The sequence below is a fragment of the Pseudochaenichthys georgianus genome, unplaced genomic scaffold, assembly GCF_902827115.2.
Source record: "Pseudochaenichthys georgianus unplaced genomic scaffold, fPseGeo1.2 scaffold_508_arrow_ctg1, whole genome shotgun sequence".
NCBI lineage: Eukaryota > Metazoa > Chordata > Actinopteri > Perciformes > Channichthyidae > Pseudochaenichthys > Pseudochaenichthys georgianus.
Window position 1 is genome coordinate 98,519 of NW_027263069.1, and position 18,354 is coordinate 116,872.

Here is an 18,354-nt window from a genome sequence, read left to right on the forward strand (position 1 = left end):
TGTTGTACTACTACAGGCAGCGTACACATGACGTAGCAACATAGCAGGGAGGGGGGGCCCCGCCCTCTGCGCCCTGTTCCCGCGTTACAAATCTAAGAGGATAGCCTACAGTGGGGGCGGGGCCCCCACCGGGGGGGGGGGGCAGGGGCCTCCGCTACGCCACTGATCTCAGGGCTTCTTAACATTTAACAACCTATTAATGATGCATACTGTAGGAGCAGACACAGTTGTGGTGGCTTAAAGACCAGCTCTGCTCCGCGCCGTCCGTGAGATGAGCCTGGTCGGATTAATAAGAGAGAAAGAGTTCAAAACACCGGCATAAAAGTTATAACAATAATCTGATTTTAATGGTAAAAAGACACAATACAATTTTACAGAGTACTCTGGACTCCCATCTCTGCTGCTGTGCGATACAGGTATCGGGACCAGCCAGTCAGAAACAGGGGGCATTTTGCATGAATAAACAACAGTATATATGGACCTTTTTGGGGCAGAGAGTCACTTCTTATCTTCCACTGGATTCTACTCCTTTAATTTCCCAGGGAAGGTTTCACACTAACTATTCTTTCTCAAACAATCAAACATTGTATTGGCCCCAAAAAGAACCTTGAAAAGGACATGTGTGTGTGTTTGGTAAAGAGGAAGTGTATGTGTGTGTGTGTTGATATCTTGGTCAGGGAGTGTGTGTGTGTCAGGGTGTCAGGGAAAGTGTATGTGTGTGTGTGTGTGTTGGTATCTTGGTCAGGGAGTGTGTGTGTGTCAGGGTGTCAGGGAAAGTGTGTGTGTGTGTGTGTGTGTGTGTGTGTGTGTGTGTGTGTGTGTGTGTGTGTGTGTGTGTGTGTGTGTGTGTGTGTGTGTGTGTGTGTGTGTGTGTGTGTGTGTGTGTGTGTGTGTGTGTGTGTGTGTGTGTGTGTGTGTCTTGGTATCTTGGTCAGGGAGTGTGTGTTGGTATCTTGGTCAGGGAGTGTGTGTGTGTCAGGGTGTCAGGGAAAGTGTATGTGTGTGTGTGTTGGTATCTTGGTCAGGGAGTGTATGTGTGTCAGGATGTCAGGGAAAGTGTATATGTGTGTGTGTGTGTGTGTGTGTGTGTGTGTGTGTGTGTGTGTGTGTGTGTGTGTGTGTGTGTGTGTGTGTGTGTGTGTGTGTGTGTGTGTGTGTGTGTGTGTGTGTGTGTGTGTGTGTGTGTGTGTGTGTGTGTGTGTGTGTGTGTGTGTGTGTGTGGTGTGTGTGTGTGTGTGTGTGTGGTGTGTGTGTGTGTGTGTGTGTGTGTGTGTGTGTGTGTGTGTGTGTGTGTGTGTTGGTATCTTGGTCAGGGAGTGTGTGTTGGTATCTTGGTCAGGGAGTGTGTGTGTGTCAGGGTGTCAGGGAAAGTGTGTGTGTGTGTGTGTGTGTGTTGGTATCTTGGTCAGGGAGTGTATGTGTGTCAGGGTGTCAGGGAAAGTGTGTGTGTGTGTGTGTGTGTGTGTGTGTGTGTGTGTGTGTGTGTGTGTGTGTGTGTGTGTGTGTGTGTGTGTGTGTGTGTGTGTGTGTGTGTGTGTGTGTGTGTGTGTGTGTGTGTGTGGTGTGTGTGTGTGTGTGTGTGTGTGTGTGTGTGTGTGTGTGTGTGTGTGTGTGTGTGTGTGTGGTGTGTGTGTGTGTGTGTGTGTGTGTGTGTGTGTGTGTGTGTGTGTGTGTCTCTTGGTCAGGGAGTGTGTGTGTGTGTCAGGGTGTCAGGGAAAGTGTATGTGTGTGTGTGTGTGTGTGTGTGTGTGTTGGTATCTTGGTCAGGGAGTGTGTGTGTGTCAGGGTGTCAGGGAAAGTGTATGTGTGTGTGTGTGTTGGTATCTTGGTCAGGGAGTGTGTGTGTGTCAGGGTGTCAGGGAAAGTGTATGTGTGTGTGTGTTGGTATCTTGGTCAGGGAGTGTGTGTGTGTCAGGGTGTCAGGGAAAGTGTATGTGTGTGTGTGTGTTGGTATCTTGGTCAGGGAGTGTGTGTGTGTCAGGGTGTCAGGGAAAGTGTATGTGTGTGTGTGTGTTGGTATCTTGGTCAGGGAGTGTGTGTGTGTCAGGGTGTCAGGGAAAGTGTATGTGTGAAGGTTTATATATATAGGATTACTAAAAACAGTCCCAAATAATACATGTTCACTTCAATACAGTTCAAGATAATATCTGTTTGCTTTAATCCCTTTTTTGATCTCACCTTCAGAGATCAACTTATACACAGCATTCGGAACATAACCACTGTCATTCCTTTCTACTGTCTGTTCCCCAACATTTATATACATCCAATCAGAAGCACTTTAAACCTTTAGGAACAGTCTACCATAACAACTTCTTATGACAGTGGAGGGAGACCAAAATATGTTAAAAAAACTCGTCCTTGTGGGCTGAGTCATCGTGCTCTTCCCCCTCTGACGCGTAAGCCAACAAGGGCATTTGGTACGAAGGGGAAGAGGCAGCTTTTCCCTCAATGGTGGAACTGAGGAGTCTAACACACAATGAGCGGATACAAGGCACACAACAACAACCACATGTCACCAAAATGGCCATAAAAGTAGCCATAGAAACCAGAAGAGACATTATTACACCTTTCCATTTACCAAACATGTTTGTCATCCATTCCTCTATAGGATTGTTGATCCCTGATTGTTCATGCATGGTTTTAGATAGGGCGCGTAGACCCTCTAAGGCTTTAGTCACGGAGCCGTCAGGCGCTGTGTTGTTGGGAATAAACGTGCAGCACATATCACCGAACATTGCGCAAACACCCCCTTTCTCCGCCAGAAGCATATCCAACGCCATTCTATTTTGTATAGCCATAAGGGAGGTAGGCCCTAACTGTTCAGCCAGGCCTTCTACTGCGTCCCCAGTGAGGTTTGATAAACGGAGGACATTGTAATGTACAAAGTTAATCCTGTCTACATTTTTGTTAGGGGTAATGGGAATAATAGCTGAAATGATAGGAATATTTTCGAACCCTGCCGCGATCTGGTCAGCTAATTTGTACTCATTGGGGACCCCCCGAGGGACTCCTATGGAGTCAATGTAAGTAGGGGAGTTACTGGAAAGGTCAAAGTTGACCCCTGTGTCTCTTTGGTTTAAGACGCGTCTTCGCCGTCGGTTAGCTAACTGACCGTTCAAGACGTGTTTCGTATTGAGGGGGATTAACCTGTCACCTAGTAATGTCAAAGGGACATGGAGGCGGGTCATTGCACAAAGTCCTATTGATGCTTCCGGAATTCTGGTATACAACCGTCGGCCGCCACAATAATAGTAAAGTCCACCCCTGGCCCAATGACCTACCATATTACCTGCTAGAGTGCTGTTACACCAGTCAGAGGAAACATTACCCAGATTAAATTTAGGGGAGGCGCTGGTTAATTTGAAACAAGTGTAGCCCCCTCTGCCCTTTCTTGGAGTAAAGGGTCCTGTTTTCGTGTCATTATCAATTGGTAGGAAAAGGCTGACTAAGGTTTTACAGTTTGATGGGCTAGCCATTTGGGTAAGTTTTAACATACAGTTGTAACCCCAGGTATCTGAAGGGAAGAGAGGAGCTGGGTCAGTTATTAAGTGGGGACGAGCGGTCGGGCAAGCTAAACAATCACCTACCATTTGTTCGTGAGCAGTCCCAGCAACCCATTTTAACCATAGGTTATCATCAAAAAAACCCGTGGCCATTTGAATTATGTCTAGTGGTTCAACTTCGCCAACTTCGCTAGTACATTGATCTCCGCAAATGATTTTGGACATATAGTGTATCCCGGTTATAGTTGGGCGAGTTACTGCTGGTTTTGGAGTGACAATTATCTTAAACAAACCTTGGGGTGACTTGTTTCCTGCATGTGCTGCCAAAATATATAGACCTGCATCGCTGATCTCAACCCTTTTTCGGATAATTAAGACGGGGTTGCATCTCCCTGTAGAACAGGGAGAGGTAGGGTTCTTTTTAATGACTTTCATTCTACGTTTTAGTGACGCAACAATCCTTGCTGATTTGAATTTAGGCGTATATCCCCAGTCTGTCGGACCAGAGTTAACTAGTACATAAGACCAGGATTCGCATTTACATCCTCGGGTGTGAGTAATAGATCCCCTATAGTCCCTTTTTAAAGGGAGAATCAGAGGCATACCTTGCACCTGTGGACCTTCGGTCGGTGAATATATTGCATACTGTTGGGGTGAGGCAGACATATTTAGCGAGACTTGAGTATGATTTGTCCGAGTTGGAACATGGGGCGATTGCGCACAGATCTATGTCCACTATTCCGTCGCTACCTTCTTGGAGAGTGAAGGTTATTTTTGGGGACATAAGGCTCACTACTCTAGTACCTCTTTTGGTCCTTACTATCTCTTCCTCAGGGGCGGGGGTTGAAGAAAGAACATCATTAGTTTCACAGATAATGAAAATGATTGTTACCATCATGGTAATTAGGAGGCCCAGGCCTGCTAGCATTCTCCAGTGCCCGTACATAATTATGCTGTTAGCTCTGATTATTCTGGTATCTTTAAACCGTATATTACCACTGGTCAATGCGATCGTACCTTGGTTCCCCAGAATACAAAACGTGCCCCCTGAGGGAGATTGAGACCCAGATATGCCAAAACCCTCTTGAGTACGAGGAGTGTTCAAATAGACATCTACCCTCGTCCAGATGTTGAGTAATGATAAAAGGGCCTATTTGGAAAGTAAAACAGGAGTTACTCCAATCTTGGTTAGTGATTGATTTTAAGCGATAGATTGTTAATGGTAAATGTGGGTCCCCACATATATCAGTAGTCTTCCACCAACTGATCCAAGTTAGCAGGGGTGAGGGAGCTACCCGGGTTTTATTACCTATCTCACGGAGGTCTTCTAAGCGCCTCTGAAAGGTACTCGTTTTGCTCGGAGTCTGAAGAGAGATTACTGTGTCTGCCCTAAAAAAAAACTTCCACATTCCCTGGAACCTTTTAACACATATTTCTGTAGATTAAAATACACAAATCCCTTAAACAATGGGCTAAAAATATACAAATCCCTTAAATTATGGGATAAATCAAGTCCCTCAAATAATGGGTTATTAAACAAAGTCCCTCAAATAATGGGTTATTAAACAAAGTCCCTCAAAAAATGGGTTATTAAACAAAGTCCCTCAAAAAATGGGTTATTAAACAAAGTCCCTCAAATAATGGGTTATTAAACAAAGTCCCTCAAAAAATGGGTTATTAAACAAAGTCCCTCAAAAAATGGGTTATTAAACAAAGTTTCAGCGGAGAGTGGAGTCCCCTGGGCCACCCTGGCTTGCCGTGTCTTTGTCCCCCGATCCGCTGACGGCGGCTTCTGGGCTGCCTGCTAGAGAGATGTCTTTCGGATCCTCCTCCTCCGGCCCGCTGATGGCGGCTTCCGGGTCGATGCTGGAGAGATGTCTTCCCGATCCTCCGGCCTGCTGATGACGTCCTCCCGATCCTCCGGCCTGCTGATGACGTCCTCCCGATCCTCCGGCCTGCTGATGACGCCTCCCGGGTCGATTTCCTTGACGAGGGCCAGGTCTGTCCTGATGTCGTCCAGGGTCCTCGCAGGTGGTTTCCCGACCACACACTGGCTCCAGTGGTACCAGTTGTCCCCCTTTCCTTCTAGGCGGACGGCATGGGATGTCCTCTGGGTCACTCGGTAGGGGCCGGAAAACCTGGGGTTGAGCCACTTAGGCCTGATGACTTTCAGCCAGACGAACTCTGCTGTGTTGGCCTCGTGCTTCTCGGGTCCCCCTTTTGCGTCCGTAACCTGTGTGGAGAAACCTGATACCAAGCCCTTAAGTTGCCGGTAGTATGGTTTTAAACACATGACCTCTACTTCCTTTCCTACGCTCAAGGCTCCTGGGCCCGGGAATTGGTGGCCATGTGTCAGCTCAAATGGGGGGAAACCTGTCCCTCTGTTAATGGAGCTTCTGATTGACATGAGGGCTAGAGGCAAGGCCTCCAGCCAGTTCATGCCTGTCTCCTCACATGCTTTGCTGAGTTTCTGTTTGATGTTCTGGTTCATTCTTTCTACCTTACCGTGTGACTGTGGATGGTAGACTGCTCCAAAACTGTGTCTTAGTCCTAAGGACTGTTCTACTGTGCGTAGGTCATGGTTCTTGAAATGGCTGCCATTGTCTGACCTCCTTTCCTAGGAAACCCATGTAGTGGAATGTAATGTGTGACTAGGAATTTGATCACTGAGTCTGCATCCTCCCTCCTGCATGGCACAGCTTCTGGCCAACCTGTGTATGCATCTACCACAACTAGTAAGTACCTAAACCCTCTTACTTTGTCAATCATGTCAGTGTAGTCAATGATGATTTCTTCTCCTGCCATCTTAGGTAAAGGGAACTGTCCCTGGTGTGGTTTTACAGTAGCTCTGATGTTGTGGGTTAAGCAAATTACACATTCTTCCAGGTGGTTAGCTATCATGTCAGGTAGGTAAGGGTGCCACCAGTGAGTGAGGTGTCTGCTCATCTGAGTTTTACCGCAATGTGTTGGGCCGTGTGCTTCTTTAAGCATTGATCTTATCCATCCTGGGGGTATCACTGGTCTCCCTTCTGGGGAGTACCATATCCCATCTTTGTTGGTAGCTCTTCTGTCTAACCATACTGTTTTATCCTGAGGAGACCCTGCTGCTTGAGCTTCTTTAAGAGTATCATCTGTTACTGCGGGCAGTAAGTCAGCAGATTTTGCAACAAGCATTTGAAACCATGGTGGATACCCTGCTTTGACTTTAGCTGCTTTGTCTGCTGCATTGTTACCCCAAGTCAAGTAGTTGTCTGCGGTGCTGTGACCTTTACACTTGAGTAAAGCTAACTTGTTGGGTAACATTACTGCTTCTGCAAGCCTTTTGATCTCTCTCTCGTGTTTGATGGGGGTATTGGTGGATGTTACAAATCCTGCTCGCATCCACTGGCGCATTTCCACATGTATGACACCATGAACATATGCTGAGTCAGTATAGATGTTTACATATTTTCCTTTTGATAGCTCTAATGCTGCAATGACTCCCATTACTTCTGCCAACTGTGCTGAGACTTTCCCTGTTACTTTTCCTGCTGCTCTTTCCTCAAACTGTCCCTCAGCTGTTTGACCCACCACTGCGTAGGCCGCTTGGAGCCTGTCGGTGGGGTGTCTGAAACAACAGCCGTCTGTGAACAGGTTTTCTGCATGTGGCATAGGCTCGTCTCTGAGATCTATTCTTATCTTCACATCCTGGATGATTCTTTCCTCACACCTATGGGGTTCTCCGCTGCCAATGGTGTCTGCGCTGTTAACTCCTTCATGTGTGTATGTGATGTGTGCCTTTGTCAGAGTTTTCTCTAACCTGGTCTGTCTGGTGGGAGTCATTGTGAATGCACTTGAGTTCACAAAAGAGACAATGCTGTGTGTTGTCAGTACTGTCAAAGGGTGTCTCATCACAATGTGTGAAATCTTGTTTAAGATACGTGCTGTACCTGCTGCATGTCGTGTGCATGGAGGTTCTCTGTTCTCCACTCTGTCCAGGGTGATACTAATGTACATCAGTATTGACCTACATCCCCCCTTTTTCTGAAACAAAATACCATTTACTGTGTTTTCTCTTTCAGAAACATCAAGAAAGAATGGTAATGCATAAGATGCAGCAGCGAGAGAGGTGACCTGGGACATGGATTGTTTGAGAGAAATGAAAGCAGCTTCTGCAGCTTGTGTCCAGTTCAGTGTGGCAGTGAGATTGTGCATGCCTTTCTCATTGATCAGTGTTCTGAGTTCAGCTGTTCTTGGGTTATACTCTGGGATGTAGTGTCTGCTGTAGCCTGTGAGACCCAGAAAAGATAGCATGTCTTTGACTGTCTTGGGTTTGGGGTGGTTTAAAATGTTTTCCTGATGTGCTGCTGACATGACCTGCTGGAGAGATAACTCTGCCCAAAAATGTCACCTCTTTACGGGTGCATTGTAGCTTTTTCTTAGAGACTTTGAACCCTGTTGGAGGCGAACCAGTAGGTTCCTGGTGGCCTCCAGACAGGAGACTGCGGAGGGTGCAGCAATGAGAAGGTCATCGACATACTGTATCAACACCACCCCCTCTGGCAATGGAACGCCATCTAGCTGTTCCCTGAGTATTTTGTTAAATATTCCTGGAGACAGACTGAAGCCTTGTGGTAGTGTTGTGTATTGCAGTTTCTCCCCGCCCATTGTAAATGAAAAAATAGGTCTCATACTCTCTGCCAGAGGTATGCAGAAGAAAGCGTTGGCCAGGTCAATACAGGTGAACCATGTATGTTCAGGTGAGATATTACAGATAGCTGTGTATGGGTTCGGAACGGGTATCAGAGCCGTAGTGGTGATAGCATTAATGGTCCTTAAATCATGAGCCATTCTGTACTCCCCGCTAGGCTTTGATACCGGGAGTATTGGAGTGTTCCACTCGCTTTGTGAGGGTTCCAACACCCCCGCCCTCTTTAGTCCCTCAACTGCCTTGCTGAGACCCCCTTTGGCCTGTGGTTTAACAGGGTACTGTGATAGGTTTACAGGCATAGAGCTGCTCACCTCAAATGTTATTGGTGCAGCCTTTGAGCAGAAACCTACGTCATGAGAGTCAGATGACCACAGGTCAGGCGGGAGGTCACGCAACATGTCATCAGTGAATGAATGGTCAGTCTTCTCTCTACCATGATGTCTATCCACTTCGTGTCTCTCCATGAAGATGCATTCTTGAGTGCAGATTTTTAGAGCATAAGCTTTGTGTGAAGGAGAGTATGTGAGTGCTGCTATCTGTGTTGGTTCCCAATCCTCTACTTCTAGCAGTGTTTTGACCATAGGACCAAGTTCCTTAGCTTCATAGCCCTTCCTGATAGCTAATGAAATGTGTGATGTAGCTTCAGCTGACATACGGTACCAATAGAGTTGTTCATCAGTGAGTTCAACAGATGCAGCCACCCCCGCTTGTCCCACAAATAAATTGGTTGTGGTTACGTCCCACATGGACATAGACACCTCTGTCTCATACGCATATTCATAACTTTGGTCGTCTTTTCTATCATAATTTAGCGTCAGATGGGGAAGGTCTGGAGGGGAACCATAAGGCCTGAGGAGGTTAATCCACGGCTTCCATTGTTGAAAAATGGAAAATAGTCCTGGTTTATTATCTCGGGGCCGGTCTAGCAACCCCCAGTATATAGTGGCATACTGAGTTGCTTCTGCTTCAGTGGATTGGGCCAACATCATTTGAGAACCTGTCTTTATGTTGAATAATGAACAATTGAGGCGAGTGCCATCGGGGAACGATATTATTAGTCCGTCGGGGGAACAGAGGATGGAGGCGTTAGCTTTGACAAGAACATCCCTTCCCATGACCAAATTAACGGGAAGAAACTCAGCTAACTAGAAGAAGAAACGTAACCTTAAATAAAAAATAAAACATTCACAAACTAAGTAAGGATTATCTAAATACATGTTTAACTCCATTACAGTTGCAGGACTCACCAGATCTCAAGTCTTCTGTTCTTTGTTGACGTCCCGATGCTCATATTTAACGTGTAGATGTAAAACGATCCCGATATTAATCCATAAACTCCTGTAGCAGACATACAGACAGCTGTAGCTCCAGCCGGAGGAGACCCGCTCAAACTGACTTCGATGTTTCAAATGTGAACGACAGGTGCGGACAGTTCTCATTGGCAAGTTTATTCGATGACGTTTATATTAACCAATCAGGAGTGTTGTGGACTCATTCCAAACATGCCTGACTTGTCTGCCGTGTTTTGGCTGAATTCTATTTCAAGTGCAGTAGCTCTGGCTGTCGGCCAGAATCCGAAAACCATACATTATACTGTAAAACTAAGGTTTATTACTGTAAATTGACCAATGGAAAAAAAACACAGCAACATAAATAAAACAAGGATAACTGTGACTTATTGTTGAGTAAATAACAGTGTGTGTTTTAAACCTTGGTCCTCCTTGCAGAGATTTCTCCCCTTTCTATGATTTAATTTTTTTAATGATATTGTCAACTGTAGATGTTTACAATATAGTAAGTTAGGAATTTCATGAAAAAATATTTATTTACTTTTGTTTCAACATTGGATATTTTGTGTTTGTGGTGGATTCAATCGAATATTGAGAAAATGATTTATGTAAAAATGTTTTACTTACATTTTACGTTCTTTAATTTTACGCTTTTTTTACAGTTTTATGTTTACCTTAAAATTACAAAGAAAATCTTAAAGTCTTATAATAGTAATACACTTTTATATTACGAGTTACATATTTAATTACAGATACAAATATTTTATTTTACGTACATCTGCATGTATTTTCTGAAAGTGTAAAAATACTATTAGTTATTAGTAAATTTACTGTAAAAAAAAAAGGAAATAAATGTTATTTGTTGTTATTGTCAAAATACTTAAAATAATGTTTTGGGTTGTTAATTTATAGTTAATATCTGTCATTTTACAGGATTTTGCAAGTTATTTAAAAAACATGATAATTACTATAAAAATGTACAGTTATTTCCTGTAAAATTACGATATTTTTTTACAGTGTATGGTATAAGACACACCTTCCCATGTTTGTGTAAAAAGGACATGACCCCTGCTCTGCAGGACTTGCAAAATATTATTCTCGGCTATGACATAACCACCTTTTTGGGGCCTCAATGTATTTCTCCCCCTCCCTGTGTACTGCTGTGAGGGGAGAGGGAAGAAACTGCCTTCTCCCTTATCAGTGACACCCATAAACCATTATAGGCCTTACACTCAACTTAACAAACCACTTTGTTTTGTTTATACTGTAAATATAGAAAATCATAAAATATGAAGCATTTTCATTATGGGTTATACAAGAATATAATTGACTATATTTGATTATAACTAACTTTCGTTTTAATTATCCAACCTAATATGAAGATCTCAACACCCTCTTTTTAAAACGCAAAGTTATCTAAACAGCAACAGATACAATTGTAAACATACATACATATTCAAAAACCATCAAAAAGCATTTTCATTATGGGTTTATACAAGAATATGATTGATCATATTTGATTAAAATGAACTTTCATTTTAAGTATTCACTTGATATGGAGATCTCAACATCTGTTTACAGTTCTATCATCAGATTATTTAATACGATTTGTTAAAACGTTGTTGTTTCTTTTGATGTGAAATGTTATGTATTTAATTTAAATAAAAACCAATGTTAGTTTTGTTCACAATTTGTTTAGTTAGTTTACCTTATTTTTTTCTCCAAAAGAACCGATAAAAGTACCGTTAAAAGACCGGACCGATAAGCAGTATAGATAAAAGTAGTAGTACCGTTAAAACCTTAACGATACCCATCCCTACATGTGCGTGGGCTAGGGTTGCAAAATTCCGGGAATTTTCAAATATGGAAACTTTCCATGGGAATTAATGGGAATTTATGGGAATTTTCCAAATTGAAGGTTGGCTCTTCAAAAGGAACTTCAATATAGTTGGGGAAAGTATATTTTAGCATAATCTTGACTAAAACAAACGGATGCCATTCAAGTACACTTGAATATCCATGCTACAGCACACTGTGTTCTGCATGGCTATTGGGACCACACAAAGGTTTGCAACAGGCTCACACATGTGAGAGTGGAAACGCTGGTTGGCATTCGGGCAAACCTAAGGCTCTTTATTTATCTAGTTATTAAAAATATATATATATTAAAAAAAAAAAAAAACCTAAATAGTTCGCAAAATATACTTGGGCGGCCGTTAATATACCTGGGCGGCCCGCCCAAGTATAGTCTGTGTGGGAAACCCTGGAATTGTTTTGGGCGACTCAGGGTCAAATTTGGCCCAATCAAGATTCATCTTTGACTTTAGACACGACCCCAGCCCCTTCATCCACTGTAACAATAATTGCTCGCAACATGCACCTGGTCTCCCCTCCCTCTGCCCCCCCTCCCCCCACGGGAACTCCACCTTTCTCAAAGAATATGTACACTAACACTTGAACCTGAACACACACATGCATGTGTGCAATATGTGGTGTAATGTGTTTTGGGCCATAAAATACAATTACAACAGGATTGTACGGTTATGAATGCATTATAAGTTAGTTATGATGTAGTTAAAACACTATTGGATGATAGTCATATTTTTGAGTGTTTTGGACTGAGATAAATCATGGGTCAAAACTGACCCGCGACCACCATGAACGGTAACAGCTTTTGAACACAACACAAGGGTTAAACAAGGCCCCGCCCACCCACTGACGCTTTACCTCAGCCACATCATAGACTCTATATGGATGACATTCATGCGCACAATGCTCAAATACTGCTTACTGCAAATATTCTTATTTCATATTTTATATTCTATAATTCACTGCACTCTATTTCACTGTAAATTACTGCTTTATTTTATTGCTATTTAACAATATTTTATTACGGTGTCCTTAAAGATTTTCTGTTTTATATTAGATTTCTTGTTTTATATGTAATGTCTGCACCATGACATCAAGTCAAATTCCTCGTATGTGTGAACCAACCTGGTGATAAACCTGTTCCTATTCTGAAGTCTCAGTAGGCAGTGGTTAAGTTCAATGATTACATCTTCTCTAACAGTTATTGTCAACTGTATGCTTTCCAAAGCAGATAGTGAGTCTGTGCGTATCACCACCCTATCAGGTCTGACCTCTTCAACTCATTGTCGCCCAATAATTGCTGCGAGTATTTCTGCTGTATAAACTGACAAGTTATTTGACACTCGTTCTGAGATTGATATTTTGAATTCTGGGATATATACGCCTATCCGCACGCATTCTTGGGCAACCCCACTCTGTGCTATTATAAGATAGATAGATAAAGAGAGAGATAGATAGATAGCTAGATGGATAGATGGATAGATAACGTTGCTATGTTTCTTTTTATTAAAAAAATGAAGAAAAACGTTCGTGCAAAATCGCAGAGACTAATTCATCAACAATTCTTTATTAAACTCTGATTTTTACAGTAATAATAATAATAATGGGTTTCATTTATAAAGCACTTCATATTTGATTTCAAAACCTGAAGTGGAGGCGTGTGGTGCAGTGGGTTGAGCGTTGGTGTTCAGATCAGGGGGTCACAGGTTCAAACCCCACTGACAAGACACTTCACCCCAAATTTCTCCTGTGGGGATTGTCCACAGTATTGAGTATGTAAGTAGCTTTGGATAAAAGCGTCTAACAAGTAACAAGTAATGTAAAAAAAGTAATGACGTGCTACAAGCAGTACTGATTAACACTGCATCACATTCATGAATTAGAGTGTTTGTATCAGACCTTCATAGGTAGAGGCTGTCCAGTAGAGCTGATGTTACTCTAGCTATCCTGAAGGTGGCAGCAGAGGAACACAGGATATATATTTATATACATAAAGCAATGAAGTCATTAAATAAATAAAGTGTCATTTCACATGGAAGTTGGTCACCAAGAAGAAAGGACAAATGTATTTATATTTTGTGGTCAAGTTTATCCAGCATAACAAGTGCATGTATTATTTACATGTTGGATCGTTTATTTCTAGTCTTTTCATTTCTCTAATGTACAATGTCTTGCCTTTTTATGCTGCTGCCACGCAAACATTTCCCTAGTTGGGATGGATAAAGGACTTCTTATCTCATCTTATGTTATCTTAATAACACGCAGGCCTGTTCCTCCTTGACTGCTATTCAGTGGTTTTATTAACATGTGTTGTAGTTTTATAGGTGAAGAAAGAGACAGGAGCTGTTTACTGTTTACTCTCTGAACGGACATCACCCCTCTCGATCCTCCGTCTTCCCCCCTCACCACTCTCGATATGTAACTGTTGGGAAAATACTGGATGTACTCTTTCAATATCAGAGTAGCACATGCTAACAAAGGCCCAACTGTAGCTGTGTACATGACAGGATGTATGAGATGAAGCTCATGAGATACTGTGTTGAACATACGATAGCTTTGTTCCTACGATTAACATGATGATTCAGCCCCTAGAGAGAAAGGCATATGACATGTAATGTTTATTGCTTAGATAGGCCTTAGCTAATCTGAACTACGCATAGAATACTGCTTTATATCCCTCCATCTTGTGACTGTGTAACTCCCTCTCTTGGATATCAGCATGTGAAGGACACTGCTCAGGAACTAGTCTCTGTATGTGATGACTCCTTCCTTTCTGGAGAGGATCATAAATACATGGATCCTGAGGTTGAAGCTCAAGACGGGGACGAGTGATATTTGTCTGATAGTATACTGGCCTCTCTGAATCCCCGTCTCAGTTATCCAGCAAGATAAACACTTCCATTCATCTCGGGACCACCAGGTTGAGATCAGTCTCTAACATAAGCGGTGTGAGGCAAGGCAAGCTATTAATACAGCACCTTTCAACACAAGGCAATTCAAAGTGCTTTACTAAAATGAAAGACAATAAGAGCATTTAGAAATAGTGTAGAAACAATATGTAATGGCATTTAAAAACAATCATTTAAAAGCAAAGAGAATAAAACATGAATAACACAGGTACATTAATACAAGTTACAGTGCAGTGTGAGATGTGAATAGTTCAATTAAAAGCAGCGGCAAAAAAAAAAGTCTTCAGCCTGGATTTCAAAGTAGTCAGAGTTGCAGCGGACCTGCAGGTTTCTGGGAGTTTGTTGTGTTGATGAAATGGGTGAGAAACGGTAGAATATCAGGAGCGATAGTCTGAAGGAGGTTTGAGGGATAGGGTCCAGAGGACAGGTGGTAGGGCGGGCAGAGGTAATGAGGGTAAGAACCTCACTTGGCGAGAGAGGGGAGAAGGAGGTTAGTGTGCGGGTGGAAGGAGGGTCTGGTGACCCAGCGGTGAGGAAAGGTGAGTCAGAAAAAGAAGAGCGAATATCATCAACCTTTTTTTCAAAGTAGTTAACAAAGTCGCTTGACAGAAGGGAGGAGGGGGAAGGGGCTTTGGGGGGTCCAAGAGGGTGGAGAAGATGGAAAATAGTTTTTTGGGATTGGAATAGGAAGATTGGATGTTATCTTGAAAGAAAGTGCTTTTTGCCTGAGAGATCGAAGCAGAGAAAGAGGAGAGGAGAGCCTGATAGGTTAGGAGGTCGTCACGGTGTTTGGATTTCCACCGTTTCCGCTCTGCTGCCCGAAGGACGGTTCTATTAGCACGCAGTGCATCATTTAGCCAGGGAGCAGGAGGAGACTGACGAGCCTGCCGAGATGTGAGAGGACAGAGAGAGTCCAGAGAGGATGAGAGAGTAGAGAGGAGAGTTTCTGCAGCAGAGTTTGGAGGCAGGAATTGGAACGAGTCAGAGGAAGGGAGGGCTGAGAGCACCGATGAGGCAAAGGTAGAGGGGGAGAGGGAACAAAGGTTGCGGCGGACAGGTGCAGGATGAGAAGAGATTAGTTTGTTATGTTTGGAAAGGGGTAGAGAGAATGAAATGAAGAAGTGATCGGATGTGTGGAGCGGGTTTACAGAGAGGTTAGAAGTAGCGCAGTTCCTTGAGGACATGAGATCAAGGACACTGCCAGCTTTATGAGTCGGTGGGGACGGAGACAGTGAGAAAGCAAAGGTGGATAACAGAGATGTTAGTGTGTCTATCTTCCCTGTCTGGAGGTTGAAGTCTCCGAGAAGTACAGCGGGAGGGCCAGTTTCAGGGATGTGTGAGAGGAGATGATCTAATTCCTCCAAGAAGTCCCCCAAGGCGCCTGGTGGACGGTAGAGAACAACAATGGTTAGTTGTATAGGATGGGTCACTGTGACGGCATGGAGTTCAGAGGTGGGAGGAGTGAAGTTAGGTAGCTTGAAGAGGGAAAAGCTCCATTTGGGAGAGAGCAGGAGACCAGTGCCACCTCCTCTGCCAGTGGGTCTGGGTGTATGGGAGAAGGAATATGCTGTGGAGAGAGCTGCTGGGGTGGATGTGTTGGATGGAGTAATCCAGGTCTCAGTGAGAGCAAGGCAACCCAGAGACTGCAGGGAGGCGGAGCCAGAGATGAAGTCAGCCTTAGGAACAGCTGACTGGCAGTTCCACAGGCCCCCTGAAACTAGATGCTGGATAGACGAGAGCAGGCCGGTTACAATGATTAGGAGATGCACGGGGTCAGAAATGTATTCTGGGCCTAAATCATTCAATGCTTTATAAACCAGCCGCAGTATTTAGAAATCAATTATTTGACACACAGGAAGCCAGTGTAAAGACTTCAGAACTGGACTGATCCTCTTTCTTAGTGTCAGTGAGGAACCAGTGTAAAGACTTCAGAACTGGACTGATCCTCTTTCTTAGTGTTAGTGAGGAACCAGTGTAAAGACTTCAGAACTGGACTGATCCTCTTTCTTAGTGTTAGTGAGGAACCAGTGTAAAGACTTCAGAACTGGACTGATTCACTTTCTTAGTGTTAGTGAGGAACCAGTGTAAAGACTTCAGAACTGGACTGATCCTCTTTCTTAGTGTCAGTGAGGAACCAGTGTAAAGACTTCAGAACTGGACTGATCCACTTTCTTAGTGTTAGTGAGGAACCAGTGTAAAGACTTCAGAACTGGACTGATCCTCTTTCTTAGTGTTAGTGAGGAACCAGTGTAAAGACTTCAGAACTGGACTGATCCACTTTCTTAGTGTTAGAGAGGAACCAGTGTAAAGACTTCAGAACTGGACTGATCCACTTTCTTAGTGTTAGTGAGGAACCAGTGTAAAGACTTCAGAACTGGACTGATCCTCTTTCTTAGTGTCAGAGAGGAACCAGTGTAAAGACTTCAGAACTGGACTGATCCTCTTTCTTAGTGTTAGTGAGGAACCAGTGTAAAGACTTCAGAACTGGACTGATTCACTTTCTTAGTGTTAGTGAGGAACCAGTGTAAAGACTTCAGAACTGGACTGATCCACTTTCTTAGTGTTAGTGAGGAACCAGTGTAAAGACTTCAGAACTGGACTGATCCACTTTCTTAGTGTTAGTGAGGAACCAGTGTAAAGACCTCAGAACTGGACTGATCCACTTTCTTAGTGTTAGTGAGGAACCAGTGTAAAGACTTCAGAACTGGACTGATCCTCTTTCTTAGTGTCAGTGAGGAACCAGTGTAAAGACTTCAGAACTGGACTGATCCTCTTTCTTAGTGTCAGTGAGGAACCAGTGTAAAGACTTCAGAACTGGACTGATCCACTTTCTTAGTGTTAGTGAGGAACCAGTGTAAAGACTTCAGAACTGGACTGATCCTCTTTCTTAGTGTTAGTGAGGAACCAGTGTAAAGACTTCAGAACTGGACTGATCCACTTTCTTAGTGTTAGAGAGGAACCAGTGTAAAGACTTCAGAACTGGACTGATCCACTTTCTTAGTGTTAGTGAGGAACCAGTGTAAAGACTTCAGAACTGGACTGATCCTCTTTCTTAGTGTCAGAGAGGAACCAGTGTAAAGACTTCAGAACTGGACTGATCCTCTTTCTTAGTGTTAGTGAGGAACCAGTGTAAAGACTTCAGAACTGGACTGATTCACTTTCTTAGTGTTAGTGAGGAACCAGTGTAAAGACTTCAGAACTGGACTGATCCACTTTCTTAGTGTTAGTGAGGAACCAGTGTAAAGACTTCAGAACTGGACTGATCCACTTTCTTAGTGTTAGTGAGGAACCAGTGTAAAGACCTCAGAACTGGACTGATCCACTTTCTTAGTGTTAGTGAGGAACCAGTGTAAAGACTTCAGAACTGGACTGATCCACTTTCTTAGTGTTAGTGAGGAACCAGTGTAAAGACTTCAGAACTGGACTGATCCACTTTCTTAGTGTTAGTGAGGACTCGAGTGTGAGTCTTTTTCAGTCTCATAACTGCCGTATGTTTTGTAGCCCAGCTTCAGGTCCAGCTCTAGCACCTCCGACTCCGTCACTGCCGTCACTTGGAGCTCAGGTGAGTCTGCATGTTTACATAATGTAGTTTTTAAATATTTAGTTTTTAAATATTCATTTAAATATTTTTTTCAGTGTCTTTATTTGTTTTAATATTTTTGTATTTTAATATTTGTGTTTATATTGTTTTAATGTTTGTATATTTAATTGGAGTTTCTATCTATATTTTATATTTATTTTATATACATTTATTATTATTTTAAAAATTAGTATATATTTTGTTTTATTGTTTATATTTAATATATTTATTTAGCAAATGCATTAGCTTAGTTGTAGTGTTTGGATATTTATTTTGGATATTTATAATTCTTTTTGGCTTTTTATAATATATTTAATATAATATTTCTCTTTTTATTCATATATTTTATTATAATTGACTAATTTAAAATGTACTTCCAGTGTTTATGTATTGATCACATGTATGTTTTTTTCTGTCTCTAGCCATGTGTACATATTTAGTTGGGAGTGTGTATGAATTGTTTTTATATAAAAAAAATTATTTCTCTATGTATAATTTTATTGTTTATATATAT